This window comes from Lissotriton vulgaris, chromosome 1_1, assembly GCF_964263255.1.
Source record: "Lissotriton vulgaris chromosome 1_1, aLisVul1.2, whole genome shotgun sequence".
In the NCBI taxonomy this organism is placed as follows: Eukaryota; Metazoa; Chordata; class Amphibia; order Caudata; family Salamandridae; genus Lissotriton; species Lissotriton vulgaris.
This window is the reverse complement of record NC_141685.1, coordinates 1,243,404,123-1,243,426,808: the sequence shown is the minus strand read 5'-3', so window position 1 is coordinate 1,243,426,808 and position 22,686 is coordinate 1,243,404,123.

Here is a 22,686-nt window from a genome sequence, read left to right as displayed (position 1 = left end):
TCTTACAATTCCTTAATTGTGATTAGCAAATTGCTAATCGCAATTAAGGAATAATTTCCCATTCATTTCTATGGGCCAGGAGGTCCATAGGAATGAAGGGGAAATTTGCGAATCGCAATTTGCTAATCGCAAATTGTGAATATTTTCAAGGGTGCAGGGGTGTCCAAAGGACACCCTGTTGCACCCCTGAAATCGGCATGGGTGGACATGTGGCGCACATACATACCCTAAGGGCATGTATGTGCGTCGCATGGCACTTAGAAAATAGAAAAAATATGCATTTTGAAAGGAATTCGCAACTTACCACCAACTAGAAGTTGGTGGTAAATTGCGATTCCTTAAGGCCAATTTGCTATTTTTTTGGGCTTCTTACATTGCATTTAAGGAATCGCATATTTTGCGATTCCTTATTTTGTTAGAAGATTACCTTGATGCATACCAATCATCCGAATTGCATTCGCAAACGCCGAAATTCTGCGAATTTCGGCGTTTGCGAATTCAATTTGGCTTGATACATATGGCCCAAAGTGTTTTTCACTGAGGCACATTGCACCTGTCTCTTGTTTTTGTCTTTGAACATATTTGTATGAAAATATTAGGTATTTATCTACGGGTATTTCTCAAAGTTAGGTATTAAACCATTTTTCCTTAAAGTCTAGACGTAATTACGTGATCCCATTCACCCAATGTATGCAGTTATTCTTCTGCTGATTGTAATTTATGATACAATAAGCACCAGGTGAACCACTGTTTTGTATATATAATTACATGCCCAGGGTTCCCACTGGCGTATGGTTTGCTCTTGTCTATTGTGGTAGAAAAAAATAATAATTGCTGGTCCTCAAAATTGAATACTGATGTGCTCCACCTGCAACCACCATCCCAAATAAAGCACGGGTACCTGAGGAAAATGTACAGGCTTTCAGCTACTCCACATTTCTCAGAATTTTGATGGAACCTAAACTAGGGTCAACAAACATTGTTCATTAGCCTGGCAAGTCCTGTTGGGATCCTGAAACTCTTTGTTAAAATAAATTCTTGTCCCGATTTTGAAGAGGGGTTTGGGCGAGTGAGCAGTTTAATCACAGTGCTGTGCAGTCTCTTATTTGGACTGGCCATCTCATCAAGCGAGGGACAAAAGTTCACTTGTTTAGAGTTGACTACTGTGCTGCCTTGCCTCATTTAAGCAGTACAGAAGGATTTAATGAGGAGTGAATCAGCATCTAGGTAGCCCATCATCCAAGGCCTTCATTACGAGCAGCCTGCCCCAGGAACTTATCACAGCATTTGGAAAGAAATGTTTTATTATTTAATTTTCATCCAACAGAGGTGTATATGTGTGTGTGTGTGTATTTATATTGCACAATTTCCTTAGACTTGCGAAGAAAGGACGAGTGTAGACCCAATTTTCATGCTAGATGATTTATTTAGTTAGAAACACCACCAGCCGCCATCACAACGTGTTTCGGCAGATCACTGCCTTGATCACATGACAATATTTGTGAAAACCACTTCCATTTTTAAAGTGACAGTGCAATAATGGACATAGAAGACATATGTGACGTTAGGCTCAGGTAACTATCACCATTTCAATAGAAATCATTGATTAAAACATTAATTATATATATATATTCACTAAAAAACTACGGTTACAGGGTTGTTATACTTAGTCTCAGAATTTGCACACAGAAAACTATAGAAATTCAGCAGTTGTAGTTAGGGTTATCTTAAGAAATCATAACTCCTGCCCTAAGGTAACTATAACTCACAGCCTTGCCATGCACTGCTAATTACCCCACATATTACATTACTCGTAACATCTTCTATGACATCATTGATAATATCACTGCAACATTTGCTGTAAAATTATTGATGAGAAAATTGTGCATTGCAGGGGCGCGAGGTATAGTTACGTAGTTACCTTAGGTAATGAGTTATAGTTTTGTGAGGAAACTTTAACTGCTGAATTTCTCTTGTTTTGTGTGTGCAAATTCTGAACCTAACATACATACATACACACACACATATATATTCAGCAGTTACAGTTACCTGGGCTACCTAAAACGCACGCCCCCCCCACCCCCAAATGCACTGCTTATGGACTCACATATTACATCACTCATGACATGGTCAGTGACATCACTCATGATATCTCAAGTTTAATTTCTGAGAAATTAGCATTAGGGCCCGAATAGTACCTCATTTTTTCCAAGAAGAGTCCACAGTTTTGCCAAAAATATCTACCTAACTGGAGTACTTTCTACTGGTTAATTAGTAGGTGCTACCTCATGGGTATATGTCTAATGCATACTCTATACCAGTGTTTCCCAAACTGGGGTCCGTGGACCCCAGGGGTCCGTGACACATTCCCTGGGGGTCAGTAGGCAACAGTTTTAAAAGCACAGAAATGTTTCTTGTATAATTAGCAGAGTTCGAGCAACAATAAAAGTGTCAAGATCATGCCAGTGATTAATGTACCTGCTGGAGAAGGATTTCTTTTGTTCAGTGGCAGCTTTGACTTAACTAATGTAGCACAGAGGGTTAATGTGCCTACTGCAAAGAATGTGTAACATGCATTTTAAAACGCAGTATTTTATGTGCATAGGTTCGTGTTACTGCTTTTGTCACAGAGATTCTTTCGTTACTGTGCACTTCACAAGTGACATTTGTAATGTAGTAGAGGGACCTATCAACTGTCATCAAAGAGCTGCTTGCAAACTACATGGTACCAGTTAGTAACTTATGTTTTTCCCCAGTTATTCATTATGCTGATGCTGCTAAAAAGGTTTATTTGGGTGGAAATACATTTCTAATGTTAAAGTCAGTGCTAGCCACCGTGTTATGCTCTGAATCCTGAGTTTGTGCTTTCACAGACCAAGCACTCTTTAAACATTTTATACCCACACTGATTTACATGTATGATTCAATGTATCTATATATGTGTGATGTAAAGTGCTCTGGCATCCTACAATAGTATGAGAGATGCTATAAAACAAATAAAATGTTTGTGACAGAGGGGCTATTACTTCAATATAAAATACTAGGGCCAGATGTATGATCCTTTTTTTTATGCGCGAACTGGTTCGCGAACCCGTTTGCGCATGCAAAAACCTATTGGGCCTTGTACATTGCCTATTTCGCGAGTCGCAATTTGTTTCCGATTCGCTAAATACTTTTTGCAACTTGATATTTGGAAGGGGCATTTCCTTCCAAATAGCGAGTCTCAAAACCATGTACAAATGTTTTGCGGTCGCAAAACATTCGCAATTACCACCTACTTCAAGTAGATGGTAATGCATTTGCAAATGGGAAGGGGTCTTCAGGGGACTCCTTCCCCTTTGCAAATGCATGCAAAAATTATTTTTTAAGGGCAGTCAGTGGTCCCACGGACCTCTGCCTGCTCTTAGAAAATGAAACGAAAATGTTTCATTTCCTTTTTCTTTAAATGCATGATAAATGGGCTGCATTTTCTTTTTAAAACTGCTTTATTTAAAAGCAGCCCCAAACATGGTGGTCTCCTGAGCCCAGCAGGCCACCATACCTGGGAGGGCTGGCATTCCCAATGGGCTGCAAATTGCGAGAGGCTCATTAATATTAATGAACCTCGCAATTTGCGACTACATTGGGAATCCCAAACAGTGTTAAACACACTGTTGTACATTTCATATAGCGACTCGCAATTTGCCACTTGCCATGTGTCGCCAATTGTGAGGCGCTAAATGAAATGGTTGTACATCTCTCCCCAAAATCCTTAGTACTTAGAGTATTTGTTTTGTATGCACACATGTGTATTTTTTTCGAATTACTGTTTTAACATTTGAAATTTAACTCATACAAATTGATTGGGGGTCCCCGGCTTCCAGTGGTGACTCAATGTGGGTCCTCAGGAATCAAAAGTTTGGGAACCACTGCTCTACACTACAGCTGCATAAAGGACCACAAAACAATGTTTCAAATGACCTTGTGTGCATGTATTTGCTGCAATGTGATTGTTCCTGCAGCTGAATGTTCTTCAAGAGAAGACAACAAAACTAGAATGTGGTGAATCTCTACCAAATTAGGAAACTTCCTTCTAACTATAGGAAGTATGTGCTTGTTTGAATGGTGGAAATGGCCTTGTATTCCTCTGCATTAAGAATGTGTCACCAAAATCGGTGCTCGGGGGGCCTTTTAGTACACTGTCAATCAATCTGGGAAAAGGAGGGAAGACCTTTGCATATTACTAAGGAACACAGGGCTGGGCCAAATGAGCAGAACTTGCAGATGACTTTGGGCATTTCCATACTCAGGGTAATTAAAAGGGAGAACCATTTGCTCTGCTTTTAAAATGATCCAGGGGAAGGGGGGCTGGGTGGCCCCCTCCGACGGTCTGGCCTTTTCATTCTGAGTGCTCTGGAGCCCACCCAGGGCAGCCAGTGAAACTGCGTTTGGAACTGCCAGGGGGGAAACTTAATGCCCCCTCTGTCCCTACCAGCTCCTCTCCTCCAGCGGGAGCTGGCATTGCCCCCACATTTAGCGTGCTGCCCAAAAATGCTGCTCCTTGTATGTATGAGCAATACTTTCATCTGTTTTCCTGCCCCCTTGACAGCAGACAGGAAAACAGATGAAAACTCCGCTCCCTGCAAGCAGAAGCAGTTTTCCTGCAATCGCCCGCTAGGTGCCGAATTATGGTTTGCACTTGCTTGGCGGGAGCTGTCAAAGCTCCTGACAAGTGAAAGCAAACTACTATCTCCAGAGGGTAGGTACCTCGAGAGACAGGCAGACGGCCCGGGCGGGGGGGTACCCAGGGCCATTAATGCATTAATGGCTCCAGGAGAGGGGCTTCCCTCCTTTCAGTTTGAAGTCTGAGTCCTGTAATGGCTGCTAGCAACTTTTTTTTGCCGTTGCTGGCATCCAATCAGTGCACTCAATCCCTTTGGTGTCTGAGCGATATGGCCCAAGGTAGAGAAAACTCCCTGGGCCAATCAGAAAGCTTTCATTTTAAATTGGCACTCGCGCGAGCCTCTCTCTACCCTTTTGTGGACCCAATGGCTCAAATATACAATTCTTTTTTAACCTTAATTTCTCAAAAACTACTGAACAGATTTACACCAAATCACAAAAAGCACAATCTGCAGACCAAGATCTAGCTTCCTGCCAAATTTGGTATAATTCTGTTTAGCAGTTTTTGCGGTAGTGCTTCTTAAAGCAGTCTATGGAAAATGTATAGGGATTTTGCAGTTTTGGACCCCCTTTTTTTTCGCCCCTCTACTTGACGGATCACCCCAAAGCTTTCCATGCACAAACTAGTCGAAAAAGTACCATCTTTTTGGAAAGTTTGGTGGAGATTCATCAAATGGTACCAAAGATATTAGCAACACAAAAAACTAATTTCATATGGAAACACTGGCCTAACTATACCTACCCAGTGGCGTCTGCCACTGGGTAATAGAAATATGGATAGATAGATGGATAGAAAGATAGATAGATAGATAGATAGATAGATAGATAGATAGATAGATAGATAGATAGATAGATAGATAGATAGATAGATAGAGAGAGAGAGATAGATAGATAGATAGATAGATAGATAGATAGATAGATAGATAGATAGATAGATAGATAGATAGATAGATAGATATAGATAGATAGATAGATAGATAGATAGATAGATAGATAGATAGATAGATAGATAGATAGATAGATAGATAGATAGACAGAAATTAGCTCATACTAAAGGTATTAGGGGACTTGCCAGAACAGGTCCTGAAATAGTGCTGGAGATTAAATAAGAGTAAAGTTGATCTAAGGATGTTGCTCAGCAAAGTTACCCCACCCTGATACTCCGAGACCCACTTGTCTTGTTTCTAACCATTCTTAGATTTGGAGGATTACAAAAATGATCTGAATTAAGGGTTTCACATTTGTGATCTGCCAAAGTGGCATCAGAATCAGATCTGAACCTTATAAACAAGTGCCTAAAGTAGTGACCGTGTGTACTGAAAACACACAAACACCTGTTACGCTATCTGAGAGTAATGAGGAGGAATCTAACAACACATTTCATAATGCCTTGTCAGAAGCAGGTAATGCCCAGCCTTTAGAAATATGAAAAATTTAACAAATGTGCACAAACGAAGGACTGCCAAACCACAATGTCCTTAAAGGAGAAAAGTGTCCCTTCTGTCGGGAAAGTGGAACCGAAATATAATGAAAGCCCAGAGGATGGCTTGGATAAAGACAAAGTTGTCCTCTACATGGTAAGCAATGACAACATCAGCACAAACATTAATCGAAGTTCCCTCAGATCATAGCAATCATTGACTCCAGAGTCTTTGTAAATGTGATGTTACTTGGCCAGTTCCTTCTCCCCATCTCCCTTGAAGTCAATGCAGATATAGACCTTCAGACATAAATATCCATTCCCTATTGCTCAATGGAGACTTAATTGCAGACATCAGTAGAAGTTCTTACAGCAGTGGACTCTGGCATCCTCCTCAGCTGCATACAATGCTTGGGGCCCCTCTTATGGTTCCTTGGCGGAGGTCATGAGAATTTAGGGAGGATAATAATGTAAACCTTTGTGAAGGTTTGCTACCATAGAATGACCCTGAACTTTTTTCCTTTGCACCGGAGGAAGAACGTGTTATCTGAACTTCACTTGATTGGTTAATTAGACTATTGGATTAGGGGGAAGTGTTCCTGATGCAAAGTATACTTGGAAAACTGATTTTATGGCTATGAAAACAGTTGTTACTCTCGTAGAGCAGTGTTCATCTGGATTTTGCTTACATTTACACATTTACATGTGTGGAGACTGCTCAGCTACGAAGCATGTGCATCCCTGAAGAAGTAATGCCGCTTTGATGAGTGGGCCCAGCCTATGCTCACTCCCAAGTGTGAGACTGCAACACATGGGCCAATCATCACATGGTTTCTACTAAGCCTTGTGGTTATTAGCCACAGTATAAAAGACCTGTGCTGTTGCTGGAAGCCCCACTATGTGTGTATGAGATTTGCTGGTCCTACCAAACAGCCTGGCAACCTCACTGCCAGAGGCATCACACAACACCCAAGGCAAAGAAGAGGAGGAACTGACACAGCACTGCACAGACAAGAGTGGCCACATTGTGGGCTGGCATCCAACAATCCGCCGCAAAGTGTACTGTGTAATCATCTTGGCTGCAGGTACATTTGAATAAGTTTGCTGGGAATGAGTCAGTACGCATGTCTCATTGGTAGACAACCCCTTGAACACATGAATGCATGGAGCAGGAATGGAGGCATGGTGTCACCTGCACTGGGCGTAGCACACTGCAGAGAGTGATGAGACCACGCAGTCTTGACTGCCTGCTGTCCAATACATAGGAAGAGGAAACGCTGAGCCAGTTGAGCACATCGGAGCACCTGCTTACTGACCCTCTTTGTGGATTCCGACAATTCAAACCTAGGTACCACAGAACTCCATTAAATCTTGCACCTGATCTTCTTCACCCTGCAGTCCATGAGGTCCACACACATTTGCCTCAAATTTACATATTGCTTTAGAGCACTTACTCAAGCACATCACTGAATGGGCCTATTTCCTCTTGTGTAACCTTATTAACGCCTCCTCCCACTTCCCACATTCTCCTAAGCCCCCATACACCTCCTTTCCTGGAAATGTTTACAGAAGATCTTGTTCTCCCATGTCCCAGAAATTCCCTCATTTTCAGTTAGTGCCTCACACACACACACACTGGCATGTCATTCCCTCACAGTTCTCTCATCTCCCATACCTTTTCTGTCATGGACATAAGCATGCGGCGTCGCTTCTTCTCATGCCACTTACCCAGTATGCACTTCCCTCAAGGTCTAGACCACATGGAAAACGTATTGCCACTTTGTTTTGTGTGCCAAACCCATCAGTCATCCACTTAAATCCACTTAGATTGTTGATATGGCCAGGAAGGAATGTGCAAGCAGTAGGTTGGGCATTGGAGTAAGTGTTATTCGATCATTCATAAGGGGGCACCACTTTGCTGATAAGGCCTGGAAACATGTGCCACTCCTGTTCATCATACACGTTTCCCTCTTGGTTGTAGGGACCATATAAAAGTCTCTTCTACCCATTCCACCCCTCGGCCATGCACTTACTTACAAACATTCTGATGCTTCTCTCCCCACTTTCCATTTTCCACCATACTTATCATTTTATTCCTAACAAATACCGCTTCATATGCTCATAATGAAGTACGTGCTCTCTGTGACGTCATATATACACAATTTTGCCATTGTTTCCATTCCCTAGAGCCATCAAAATCAACAATCGCACGCCATTTCTTTCCATGTCAAAAGACAGTTCCTGGGCTTTCTTACTATCAAAATCATCAAGACATATTTTCCTTTCCTGCCCAGGGCCATCACATCCTTTTCGTACCAGCCACAAAACAATGTTACACAGGCCCATCATGCAATTTTCTTAGTGTTATTATTATTATTATTATTATTATTATTATTATTATTATTATTATTATTAATATTATTATTATTATTATTTGTTTTATTAGTAGTAGTAGTAGTAGTAGTAGTAGTAGTAGTAGTAGTATTATCTATTAGTATTACCAGTACTTTTGTATTATTATTGTCTATAATAAATACTAATTTATGATAATAATTAGTACTCATTAATAATAATTTACAAAACTAATTAGACATTTTAAGACCAACATTCACTCTTTCGAGCCCCTTTTGAGAACACATACCAAGAGGAAATCACTAGGCAATACCTAGAGAAAAAGGCACCCAACGAGAAAATGGAGAAGCACATCTGAAATACAACACTTAAGATAAACATGAGCAAAATATAAATATAAACTTACGTGTTACACAAGATATACACATTCATAACATGTTTTACTTATATATAAACAGGTTTATATTCAAATTAATTTTAAAAACGAAGAATTTTCCTACAAATGCTAAAGTTGAAAGAGTTCCAGTTGGCAAATGTGTGTACAGAAGCACCACCATAAAAAAAGGCAGATGAAGGTGATACAGTCACTAAACAAACACACTGCACTAAGTCAATAACAAGGTCCACCATTGGCATACGGTATACACAATTTCATACACCTCTTCAAAAATCACTAGCCTTGGAGAAGTGTGGCTCAATGGTTAGAGCGGCAGACTCTGATGTAGAAGTCTAGCCCGGGACCAGGGTTCAATTCCCCGCCTCGGTGGGTCTTGGGCTCAAAATTTCCACGGACCTGATAATTCTCGCCTCCGTGCCTATTCTAATCATAGAGTCCCACTCTGCAAATCTGGGCAATAGCTTGCTTAATCTCTACAACGGCCCCCACAACGCTAAGGATGCCTGGCCTTCACCCTGGGGGTGCCCAGGAGTGGACGCCTCACAAGGAAAGCCAGGATGGGTTCCACAGTGGTATTCATACAAGCGCCTTGAGACCCTTGCGGCTGAGTAGTGCGCTATACAAGTATCAAGTATCAATTTAGGCCAAATTTGCTATTCCTGATTTGGCTCTTCATTGGCTCGTTTTGTTTTTGTCTTTCCTCTATCTGCCTCCATTTCAAACTTCCCTCCAAGCCCTCGGTTATCGAGTAATGCAGGAATCATCACAGTGCTGCTCATTTCAGCCTCTAAGTCTCCCCACCTGTTGCTCTGATTCATTCCTCCCATCAGCGAATTCATGTCTATGTTGATGAAACACAACTTAGCCTTTGCCTTAACGATAATTCCAGCCTCTACCAGTCCTAATATAAAGACTGCTGGGCATATTTTTTTTAAAGTGATGGAGTGCGGATTAGCTCCAAAATTGCAAACACCGCCCTCTGTCACTTTAGAAACGCAGGGATGCACTGTATTTACACTAATACGGCACACTGCTGCGTATCTCCATGTGCTGAGGCTAAATTCAGCTGCCTAGCGCCAACGCAGGCACCCTTGCACCTCAGTGCAAGGGTGTCTGCATTGAGGGAATGATTGTTTATGTGCAAGACATACATGTTGTGCACATAAACGATCAATAATGACGATTTGTAACTTCAATGTGTGCTGCATTGTGCAGCACGCATGGAAGTTGCAAATCATCATTTGTTTAACATTTGTTTATGTGCAGGAAGGGATACCTTCCTGCACATAAACATCCATTCATGGCAATTTGCTGTTTGTATGTGTGCCGCACAATGCGGCACACATAGAAACATCAAAAACAAAGAGAAATAAATCATTTCTCCTCGTTTCGCCATGTTAAGTCCAAGTTTTCCCTGGTCTTAATTTTAGTGCTGCCTCCTATTTACATCACCTTTGTAAATAGAGGGCAGTCTCAAAATCAAAAAAGAGGCCTTATTTACAAGGCAGCATTAAGCCGCGTTAAGTGGCTAAATGTGGCCTTGCAAATAAGGCGAAGCCCCTATCGCCACAGGAACGTCATAAAAAGTGACATCCCTGTGGCGAATGGAGATTGTAAATATGCCCCGATTGCGTGCAGCTGCTGCCGGATGTACACTAATGCCCTTTGTCTTAACTCTGACAACACTGAGTTCTTGATCTTTATCATCTCCACCAATGGGATCTCTAAATGGTGGTCAGATGATCTCGGTCCACCCCATCTCCTACTGATTCAGCTCACAATCTTGCCCCTGTCTTTGACACTCACCACTCCTCCTCTCATTTCAATAAACTAACAACAAATTGTTTCATACTAAAGAGAATACTTAGGAATCTTCTTCCACTACTACATGTCACCTCTCACAGTTCTATTTCTCAGACCCTTATCTTATCACACCTGGGTTACTGTAATGCACTCTATGCTGATTTCCTGCTAATGTAATAGCAAAAGTACAGAGTGTGCTAAACTCCACTGCCTGCCTCATTCTCAGTGTTACTAGAGCTAAAATTCCTATTCGTCTCAAAGCCCTTCATTTGTTGCCCATCTCTAAGTGATGCACATTCAAAGCTCTCTTTGTGTGTCGTAAAGCTTTATTTTCTCCGGCTTCTTCTTACTTGTATTCTCTGTTCAACTGGTATTCATCTGATTAGCACTATTCCTGCCAGCTCTGCCAGTTTTCTGTCTATCATTCAGTACTGTAAACCCAGAATCAGTGCTTGATAAACTTTTCTTTGGTCATTTCCGGAGCATGGAACTCTTCCCACATCCACCTGAGGTCCAGCAGATGGCTTTTGATCTTCCGCAACCAATTCAAAACCTATGTGTTTCCAAACTAACCTCTATGCTTAAGCGAGGTTCTCTTCTATTTAGCGCCAGGACACGCTTTATCTTGTAATCAAGTCCTTTATAAAAGTCAATTTGTTCATTCACAACTATTAAACCTCCTCACAAGCACCATAATACGTCCTTCCTCCCAACATCAAATATTACAGCTTAAACAACATTATATCTATACTCTGGAGCCTGTAAAATAACATGCAATAACAAGCAGAGAACCTTATTCATACAACCATACATTCCAACATACATCCTGACCCCTACCATCAAATTCACAAACACTGCCATTGCACACTCACACAGACTTTATCATGCACAAGTACGCCTTCATTCATCCAACCACAGTACATACCCCCAACAACCACAATACAGTGGCACATCCATGATTCACTTCCAACACAGTAATATCACTAAACTCCACAACCACCATTTGACAATGCTCTACTCTGTCAGTAGAAAAAGACATCATACATCGTTTCATGCACTGACAGACAACTGAAAACATGTCTTATACTGGTAATATCAGATCCCAAAAAAATGCATTGTTATACTCCAACACACCTACTATCAAACATGTGCACACCCGCATTATAAACACACACATACCAATAGACGCCGCACCACCACTAGTTTATGAGAAGACGAAAACCTTCATGCACTCACACAAGCACCTTTCAGCTGCACTATATAGTGTCACTTCCAAATATTAATTTCACTACCATACAATCATTTAAAAAAAAAAATTTAATTGGGGTCTGAAATATATTTTTTTCCACGGATGCTTTGAGTTCCCAATTCAGTCCTACTGTGCCCTCCTGTGTATTTCCTAAAATGACCACTTCCTGACAAGACCAGCTCTTGGGGCCTTATTTATGAAGGTCTTGCGCCACTTTTACGTGACTTTTAATATGGGAAAAAGACACGCACCGGTGGCGCAAGGCCTTCATAAATAAGGCCCTTGGTATCTATTACGCCGTAATCCCATACCAATCATGGCCTTCAAAGACTTTGTGGCTGATTTGGGGCCAACAACGTGTACAGCATTAATTCGAATGGGCATGATAACAGGATCCCTCCCCCATTGGAGTTAGAAGTAATTCATAAGAATCACACATGGCAAGTTTTAACCCAAAAACTGCCTGCTTAAAGCAGGCAAAATGTTTGGATGAACATCTGCACATGAATCGGGGGCACGTGAGGTAATCAGCATGGAAACACCAATCCTTGCATGTTATCCCCCATTGCCCATTGAGAGTAATTACCCCCACCCTGTAATTACCAGGCCACATGTACATTGAACACACAAAAGGTGATGGGAGGGATGCCTGCAATTTGTCTAACCACTGGCGATTACCCCTTTGTTCTTTTGCTCACCAAGCCACCTCAGTTTAGAACCAGCCGTATGCAAATCAGTCTTGATCCTGCTCCTTATAGGAACAGTCCAACCAGAACTGCCTAGCCAGGCCCTCCCTGGACCGGAAACAGGCATCCTGGGACCGGTTTTGGGGCATCACCCCTCATCCCCCAGGATCGCTTAAGTCCAGCAACACAGTGACCATGGCCCATATGTACCGTGGATTTTGTCATGGGTACTAGGTATTGGTCAACTATGTTTCCTGGTTTGTTTCTTTATTTATTTTTAGAAGACTGTGAGCTCATATCCTCAGGTGGGACAGCCCTTGCTATGTCCTCCTGCACTCACCATGGTACAAACATATTGGTACAAAACATATGAAAATGCGAAAGGCTAATGAAAAGGAAGTGCTGGAATGATGTCATCACTGTCCATTTGTAGGTCTGGTCTAGAAACAGTTAGTCCTGTTTCGCCTTCTTCCCGTAGTAAAAACAATGATAAAAATGCACATAAATATGCATACATGGGGGTGTTTTGGTCAGACTCTTCATCCATAGGTCGGTTCAACTGTCATTTACCTTTTGCGTCCAGTCATCACAGCATACAACATGGGGCAACAGTTCTAGCCACCTCATGACTCTCTTACACCTTGAGTGATGGAATTTTGCCTGATGTTTACATCCATCTAAAGAGAAGTACATCTTAGTGTCAGGACAAGTAAGCCAATGCGTGTCTTTGCCAATGTATTCTTTCTATTGGTTCTCTATTTTTGGTCATCCTTGTGTGTTTAAACTACATCTTCTCCAGTGCTTAATTTGAGCTAGTGGTTTCCGATGCTCAGCACTGGCACTTAATTGTGAACACCAGGAATTATGATAGTCTACCACTTGGTGGTGCTGTTTATCTAATTTAGAGATAAGCCCAACAACAGTTTTTTATTCGGTCAATATGCAGTAAAAATGATTAATACCTGCCTCCCAATCCATTCTTATAGGACTGGGGCCCTGGAATTGTCACACCTGTAGGATTGTGATAGTTAGTAGTTGTGTTGGTACTCTCATTGGCAGGGCTGTCAGCGGCAACAGGTGTTGCAAGCTGCAGTTGCCTCCTAACGAGGGCCCTGGCACTAATTTTTTTTCTAAAACTAAGCACTGATCTTCTCGTTACAGTAATTCAAAGTCAACAGTACATTTTCTTTTCACCAATGAGAATCATATTTTCTTGTGATTTCCATTAAAACTAAAAGAGAACTTATATACCTGAAGCTCGGATGCTGGTCTATTAAAGTTATACACGATAGATGTTTTTTGAAAGTTCGATTTTTTATTGCAAGCATTTGAGTACCACTCTTAGACAGGAGCATGCTTATTATTTCCCTACCTTTATTTTTGAGGCATATGCTTTCAATAGGCCGTTTTAAAAAAATCAGCCGTTGCAGCACCTCTCTGCCTTTGCCAGTGTTTGTTTTTACTGTGTACCTCAATTTTACCGCACGCGGCGATGGAGCATTAATTTCACAAAACTATATTCCCGTGTCTTGCTCGGCAACAGAATATGTTAACACCACAAACTCTACATAAAGGTTGAGTAAACAGAAAATGCATGTTTAGTTTCCAAGGCTTGGAGAAAAAATGTTTGCAAAATAACATAATCACAATTTGCGCCATAAAAGGACCGGAAACATGCAGCTAAAGAGGTCCCGGCCGTCGCTTTAAACATGTCGTTAATAATTCGGTGACACTGTCTCGTCTATTTGAAATGTATTAATGAACATTCCTGTTTGAAGCGTGCTGCGAATTTCTTCCCAAACACAATACTAAAATATTTATGTGCTTAATCATTTTGTACAATACATCAGTAGTTGCGCGCACTGTTAATACGGTTTGAAAAATAAATTTAAAAATTCAACACAAAAATTGTAAATTGTGATTTGTATTTATGTAGCGCTTACTACTGGTAACGAGGGTTGAAGCGATGTGCGATGGGCGGTACTGGAAGCTCACTGAACTTTGAGGAGTACATTTTTTCCAATTTGGACCTTTAGGGGTGGCAAGATGGAACAGTCAGGGCTTACTCTAATACATGAGTGTTGTTCTTTTTTTACATAACTTATAAGATTTTATTCTTATTAAGTTCAATTGGAATGCAAAAAAAAATCCAGAAAAATGCAGCTTTTACATTGTGTCAAATAATGGCAGAAAGGCAGGGGCCGTGCTGGGTTGTCCACAGGTATCTATATCGAGACATCAGTAAAGAGGAGAAGTGTGGCTCAATGGTTAGAGCGTCAGACACTGATGCAGAGGTTTGGCCCGGGACCAGGGTTCAATTCCCACCTCCGCGGCTGTTGTGCTCAATTTCTTGGGACCTGATAATTCTCGCCTCGGTGCCTATTCTAATCATGGGTCCCGCTCTGCAACTGCAACTCTGGGCTATAGCCCACAATGGCCCCAACAGCACTAGGATGCCTGGCTTCACCTTGGGGGTGCCCAGGAAAACCAGGAAGAGACCCCTGGGTAGCATGGCAGGGGCCGTGCTGGGTGGCAGTGCAGTGTGCTATATAAGTACAAACACATTTACAACAATATTAACATTGGAACGCAGGCTAATCTTGGTGTCTTTGCTGTGTGAGGAGGCCTAGCATTTCACACATGTGGAGAAGTGAGGCTCAATGATTAGAGCGGCAGTCCCTGATGCAGAGGTCTAGCCTGGTTCAATTCCCCGCCTCGGCGGGTCTTGGGCTCAAAATTCCATGGACCTGATAATTCTCGCCTCGGTGCCTATTCCAATCATTGAGTCCCACTCTGGGCAATAGCTTGCTTAATCTCCACAACGGCCCCCACAACGCTAAGGATGCCTGGCCTCCACCTTGGGGGCGCCCAGGAGTGGACGCCTCACAGGGAAAAGCCAGGATGGGTTCCACAACGGTATTCGTACAAGTGCCTTGAGACCCTTGTGGGTGAGTAGTGCGCTATACAAGTATCAATTTACATTTTTACATCCATACCCATGTTTCTTCTTGCCAGCACATTAGTAGTGCCTACCCAGGTACTCAACCCAATGGTGGAACCCCACTCTCACCTATGCAACCACTACTCACACAAGCGTCTCACACTCAGGGGTATAAGGTGGCCTATTAATGACAGGCTACACATATTTTGTCAGGAAGAGCAAACAGGCAATGTCCCCACTTTAAGGTGCACGTATGGAGGCTTGTACCACAAGACTTTAGATCAGGTGGGGCCAACTGGTGCTCGAGTGATGGCCTAGTGATGGAGACAATAGTCATCCATGATGAGGGGTTCCACTATTGGTGGACTTTTTCAGTCCAGAAAAGTCTGGAACTCTTCTAGGAAGTAACATAAATATTATATAAAGCACCGGCCAGAAGACGTATGCAAAAAGTCTTCTTCTACACAGGAAAACATACTAGGTTGACCAATTTGATGAAATGTAGAGCAAGAAAGCACATGACAATCGTGCCAGGGATTTGAGGCCCTAAACGTTTTTTTGTTGTTGTGTCTTGTAGTCTATTAGTATACAGGCTTCGCACGTCAGCAATGTAGAGTACAACTGTTTAAAGGCTTTCCTGTTTTACAATATTTTTTGAAAATGACTCGAAAATCAGATAATGATCTGCCACCTTTGGCTTGTGGAGTATTCTCTCCTGAGGGTGAGGGTGGTTGTTGTAACAAGAAAATATAATAAATGAGGCACCAGAGTTGGCTATAAATAAGTGCTAGGTCGTAGTACTACCGCTTGCAGATTATTTCACAATAAAATGGCACAAATTCAAGCCTTCATTCTGATCCAGGTGTGATAAAATATCTGACATGTACAAGCACACAAATATTGGTTTGAAACATTTTTGAATTTTTTTAGAAGGTATGAATCATAAACCACGTGCAATGAACCAGCATGCCTGATACCAGTGAGGCACACGTGAGACACACGTAAGACACAAGGATAGATTATTTTGGTGCAAATTCAACAATGAATATGAGTGAAGGCCCTGGCATTGGTTCTATTTCAGAATACACTGGGCCCAATTCACAGAACTAACTTAAGAAAAAATCCTACATTTACTACTTTTGGTATTCACAGAAGTTAGGATTTTGTCTTAAGTTTGTCTTAAGACAGTCTTAAAAAAGACTTAAGACAAAATCCTAACTTAAGTCTGTCTTAAGTCTGTTTTAAGACAAACTTAAGACAAGATCCTAACTTCTGTGAATACCAAAAGTAGTAAGTTTAGGATTTTGTCTTAAGTTAGTTCTGTGAATCGGGCCCTAAGTACAGAAATATTGTATAACATAAAGATCACGTCCTAAATATTGTTTACATCAATATCACCCCAAAGCAGTAGATTTTCTGTTATTAAGTCCAATGGAGCAATATTTTTTATGGAACAATTCTTTTATTCGTTTCACCATATTATAACATCGCGTGTGCCTACATCCACTGGTCGGCATCGAGTTTAAATGCATATGAGAGAGACACAGCTGTGCGCCTACAACCCGGAGGCCGGGAGCAAATTTCATAATATCAGTGGCATGCGTAACATATTTCGTACCAGTGGAAAGCAAACTGTCCTGTCTATGCTATGGCCAGTGAAACGTAAAAGGGGCTAAAGAAAAGAGAGAGCCAATGACAAAAAACCAGGGGAAAAGCCCAATAACCAAATTAGAAGAACCCTTACCCTCCACCCACCGCTCCCCAACACCCACATCTCCTCCGCACCCGGAGATGATCCTGTAGCATACCTACAATGTTTACTACAGTCAAGCTCCTAAACGCACACCAGCTTTATGTGTCCGTGTCTTGGGTTAGAAGTGAGGCGTAGGATTCGCAGGGACCTGGGGCAGGTCACCTCACCTAATTCTTTGCTTAACACTTCGATAAATGGTGCCCAAAGTTCTGTGTATGCTTCAGCTTTATTGCCACCATCCAAGACATGCGCTCCATCGTTAGCACAGTCCACATCCTTCTCAATCATGCAGTGTGGTCTGGAACCACGGTGGAACCCCAGTGAGCAAGTAGTTCTAATCTTGCAGCATTAAGAGCTAAGGCTATCTGCCTCCCTTTAAGGGAGCGAAAGGGAAAGGTCAGGGGATCAGGGAGACCTAGCAGAGTATAGCTGGGAAGCGCAGAATATCAGTATTAAAGGCTTCATTTATGTCCTGAAGAATCAATTCCCAGTATCTAACCAATGTGGGACAATGCTAAAGTAAATGTACCAGTGAGCCCGTCTGTCCGCACCCATGCCAGCAAGTGGCGGAACAATCTTTATTCCAGCAGTTCAATTGGGCCGGTGTTAAGTACCAATAAGATGCTACCTTATATGCTGCCTCCGTGCCCGGGATATCATGCGCTGGATGAAGAATTGTATAATGTATGTCCTGCCATTCTTTATCTGTGAGTGTTCTGCCTGTTTCCTCCTCCCACCTCAGCTGCCCTTTGGATTTTGTGAAAGTGGTGCTTGCTGAAAGTACAGCGTAGAATTCTGCTATGATGCGTTTGTCGTTGTTTTTAGTGATGAGCCACTTTTCGGATTGTGTCAATTTATGGGAAGCTCCTTGTGTCATATTCGGGGAAGTTACCCAGTGATGTGCCTGATTGTTTGTGAAGAGATCAGATACCGGGATTGCGTAGTCTTGCTGAAGCTGGTCGAAGGGAATGATCCCATTCTGATCAAATAGTGAGCCTACCCTCTTGCAACCCTTCTCACCCCACTGCATAAATGGTTCTGATTTACATCCAGGAGGGAAGTCGGTGTTGTCTACGAACGGGGCAATCGGGGAGGGGAATGTAGTAAAGCTGTTACATCACAAACTTTTAAGATAGTCGCCGTTATCGGAGAAGAATAGAGTCCTCATGCCCTGTGTTTACGGGGAAGCCAGATTTCTCGCCATATATTAAACCCTGCGTTAGATTGGTCCATGAACGACCAATGTTTCTCTGAGAGGGGGCGGTTACATTCCAAGATAAAGCGTAGTTGGGACACTTGAAAGTATCTCAACACCACGGGACCCCCTTTCTCCCTCCTGCTTTGGGTTTAGAAATCTGATGGAGGCTGAGTCGTTGATGCTTCCCGACCTATATGAAGTGATTGATGGCTCGTTGCAAGTTAGGTAAAGTGGCCAAGGGTGGGGAGAGAGATAGTCTGAAAGACGTAGAGCATACGTGGCATGATCGTCATCTTGACTACAGCAATGCGTCCTGCTCAGGAGAGGCCTATCCGGGTCCATGTGGCTAGAGTTTTGGTAAGTTTCCTCCAAGAGTGGGCCATAGTTGGCCGCTAGCGTTTTCTCCAGAGTATACGCCAGCGAGATACCTAGGTATGGCATATGGTCACCGGCCCAGATATATGGAAACTGTGTAGTCAAAGCCGTCACCTTATTAGGGTTGGGTGAGAGATTTCAGATTTGCGACTTAGAAAGGTTTACCTTGAACCCAGATACCCCACTAAAACAACTGAGTTCGTCCACCAGAGCCGAGAGTGAAGACGCAGGATTCGTCAAGGATAGGGTCACATCATCAGCACATAAGCGTATGGTATGTGCATCTGCCCCCAGTTAAAGCCCCGAGATCAATTGGTTGTCTCTGATTCTTTGTGCCATCAGCTCCATATATAGAGTAAATAGCAGTGGGTACAGGGTGCAACCTTGCCTTGTTCCTCTGCATATGGGGAAAGGCCTGGAAGAGTATCCATTGACTCTGACAGAAGCCCTGGGGGTGTTATAGAGGCCTCTCGCCCAATCGAGAAACCTCTCCCCAAAGCCGAATTGGTGGTGTTTATCGAATAGACACGGCCAGTGGACCCTATTGAAGGCCTTTTCTGCATTGACAGAGTGTAGGGGGGCTTCCACTCGAGAGCGGTAGATGAGATCGGTGAGGTGTATGAGTCGTTTGGTGTTATCCCCGCATTGTCTCGATGGGATGAACCCGGCTTGGCCCAGGTCAGTTAGACCTGCTGTGTATCGACTAATGCAAGTAGCCAGTATGCTCATCAATTTTTTTGCATCAACACTGAGCAATGAGATAGGGCGATAAGAGGCACAATCCAGAGGGTCTTTAGAAGGTTTTAAAATAACTGAGATAGAAGCTTCAGAGAGGGAGTCAGGCAAACATCATGTGTCAATGAATGTGTTAAAATGTCTTGATAGCAAAGGAGCTAGGATCTTGCATAATTTCTTATAAAATAGTGGGGTAAAGCCGTCTGGGCCCGGCGATTTGGAAATTTTGAGGCGGGCTATTGCCGCCACCACATCATCTATTTGTCAATTTGAAAGGCGATATCAGAAGGAAGCCCGGTTAGCTGAACTTCGTGAAGGAATGAATCTATGTCTCCAGAGGCAGAGTCTACTCTTGCATATAGCCTGCTGCAGAAGGCTCAGAAGACTTCAGCAATTTCTATGTCTGAGTGTACTCTTATTCCAGAAGGAGTCTTAATCACCGGTACCGTTCCATAGACCTCCCTCTGATGCAGTCTGTGAGGTAATAACATACGGCTTGAGTGATCGCCACTAACAAAGAATTTATGCCGGGCGCAATAAGACATATTCCGCTCTGTCTATGCCTAGGTGGCGTAGGATTTGGCATTTCTCTTCCAGTTCCCTCCAGATGCAGAGAGCACCTCTTCGTTTATATATTGATTCTAGTTCTGCTACTGCAGCCTCTATCTGATTCCTCCGCTCTTTTCGAAGCCTTTTTTCACCAGCTAAGGTCACTATTAATTCACAGCGTATTACTAATTTTAATGCTTCCCATGCAGAGGCGAGGTGTACCTCCTTGTGGTCATTGCTGGTGGCATACTCTGTAATCGCCGTGTGAATTGCTTTTTTTGTCTGGTCTGATTGGAGCATGGCGTCTTGGAGTCACCAGTGCGATGAGCGCGTTTTGGCATGCGCCAAGATTCAGCGATAGTGTGATTGTGGCGTGATCAGAAAGAGAACAAGGCTCAATCGTCCCTTTCAGCTACGCATTCTTTTAGGGCATCTATTATTAACAAATAATCTATGCAAGCATAGGATTTGTGGGCAGCTGAAAAGAATGTGTAGTGTCTAGTGGAGGGGTGTGTTTGTCTTCATATGTCGTTAAGGGAGCAGTTTGCAGCCATTGAAGCCCGGTCTGTGAAAGAGCCCTAATTGTGTAGCACGTTGCACAGAACAGTCTAAGTCTGTATTCATTATGAGATTCAAGTTGGCACATATCACCACTGCTTGATCAGGAGTGGCTAGAACCTGTTTAAGGTAGTTGATCAGGAAGCGTTCTTGGTGTTTATTCCGTGCATATATAGATGCGACCGTAAACTGCATATTGCCCTACTGAATCCTAATCCCCAGCGGCATGCCTCTAAGTTCAGCTACTGTGTTGGTGACCTTACCTTGGAATTTCTGTGCAAGAAGTATACCAACCCCATTCTTTTTAGTTGTGTCTGAGGTCCAGTATTATCTGGGAAACCTGGGTGAGAGCATGCGGTGGGTGTCCCTAGCTAACAGATGAGTCTCTTGTGCAAACAGACATCCCCTCCCGAATGCTCTAAAAAAGATAAAATCACTTTGCGCTTCACTGGGCTGTTGAGGCCTTGCACATTAAGGCTCACTATACGAATTATATGTGTCATGTATCTTCGCGGCACCCTACTGCTGATATATTGCTAAGTCTCTGTCTTTCCAGAGGGGTAATGAGTAGAAGCTTTGACATGTAATCCCTAGTGCTCTTGCTGCCTACATAAGGCCTCAGTTGTCGGGGAGGAGAAAGAAGTGAGAGAAGAAAGATACCCATAACAAAAATAAAGGATGCAACGGGAAAAACAATAGGTGACCAAAGTCAGTCAAATCCAGCGAGTCGGGGTTAGATGTGGCCACCCAAAGGATGACTATTCCAACGAGGTGTCTATCCAGAAAAAACATGGAGATGTCCACAGGGCGAGCAGAGGGCGAATCATCTTGCCCTATAGCTGTTGAGATCTAGGCAACCCACGGGGGTGTTTAATTTGGTCGCCACTCCTTGGTCACCATCAGCACAGAGCCTGTAGAGCTTTGTCCTCTTTCATTTAAGCACCTATGCCGTACTCCCCTCTTTAGAGGTGAGCGAGCCGCAGTCAATAGAGAAGGTACTATGCTGTGGGTGCTTTAGCGATGGCCATCTAGGCCTTCCGACGAGCCCCGGAATGCGAGGGACGCCAGGTGTGCCCCATCTTTACCGAGCCTCTACCCTCCGTATTCTTCTCTACATGTGCCCCAGGGAACAGAGCTTGACCACAGCAGCTGCCTCCTCCATCACCTCTTTGCTTGCTGTATCGGAACAGCCCGGCCTACGATCCCTCTTGTGACCTGGGGGCCCACCTTCAATCCCGCAGACACCGTGGGCCACAACCGGGACCCAGAGGTCTACCGCTCCACGTTCCTGGCCGATGGCTCCAGACAACGGGAGACGCCCAATACCACTTTGTTGGGGTTGTTGCTGCTCCCTTTGACCCAGAGTCTTGGCAGGCCAGTGATGGGGGCGGGGGGGCCTCCGCGTATTGCAGTCTGCTCTGAAGCCCATGCCTGGGCACACTGTTTACCGCTGTGGGCAGACCTGTCTTTAGCTCCCCTGCTCAGTTCACCCGGGCACGGCACCCAGGGGCCCAATTGATCTCCACAGGACTTTGCTTGTGCCCGCCGCTCTCTGCAGCCTGTATTTAGTCCCAGAGGCCTCGGAAAGGAACTGGTGGGCTCGTTCTGATGTTTAAATTGGCTGTGACTCAGAGCGATCAGAAAACACATCCTTGCCGCCCGCCATCTTGGCCACGCCTCCTTGGGCAATATTTTTTAGGCAATATTTAGGACAAAATATTTATGCCGGATGAAAGTTTTAGATGATATTCTAGTACTTCTGACCTATTCTAAAAAAAATAGCACAAATGAAAGGTTTTGAAAGCCTACAGATCTGCCAAACCCCCAGGGACACACAACGCTCTAAAGTCAAATGTGACTACATACAAAAGGCACGTATCTGTAAGGTCATAATTGTGTATGCATGCCAGATGTCTGTCACACTGCTGTATATTAGATGTCTCTGGCTGGTCTACACTGAGAGGTGGAACCTGCTTTTCAGAACTTTTGAAAGCCTTTCGGTGCTGAA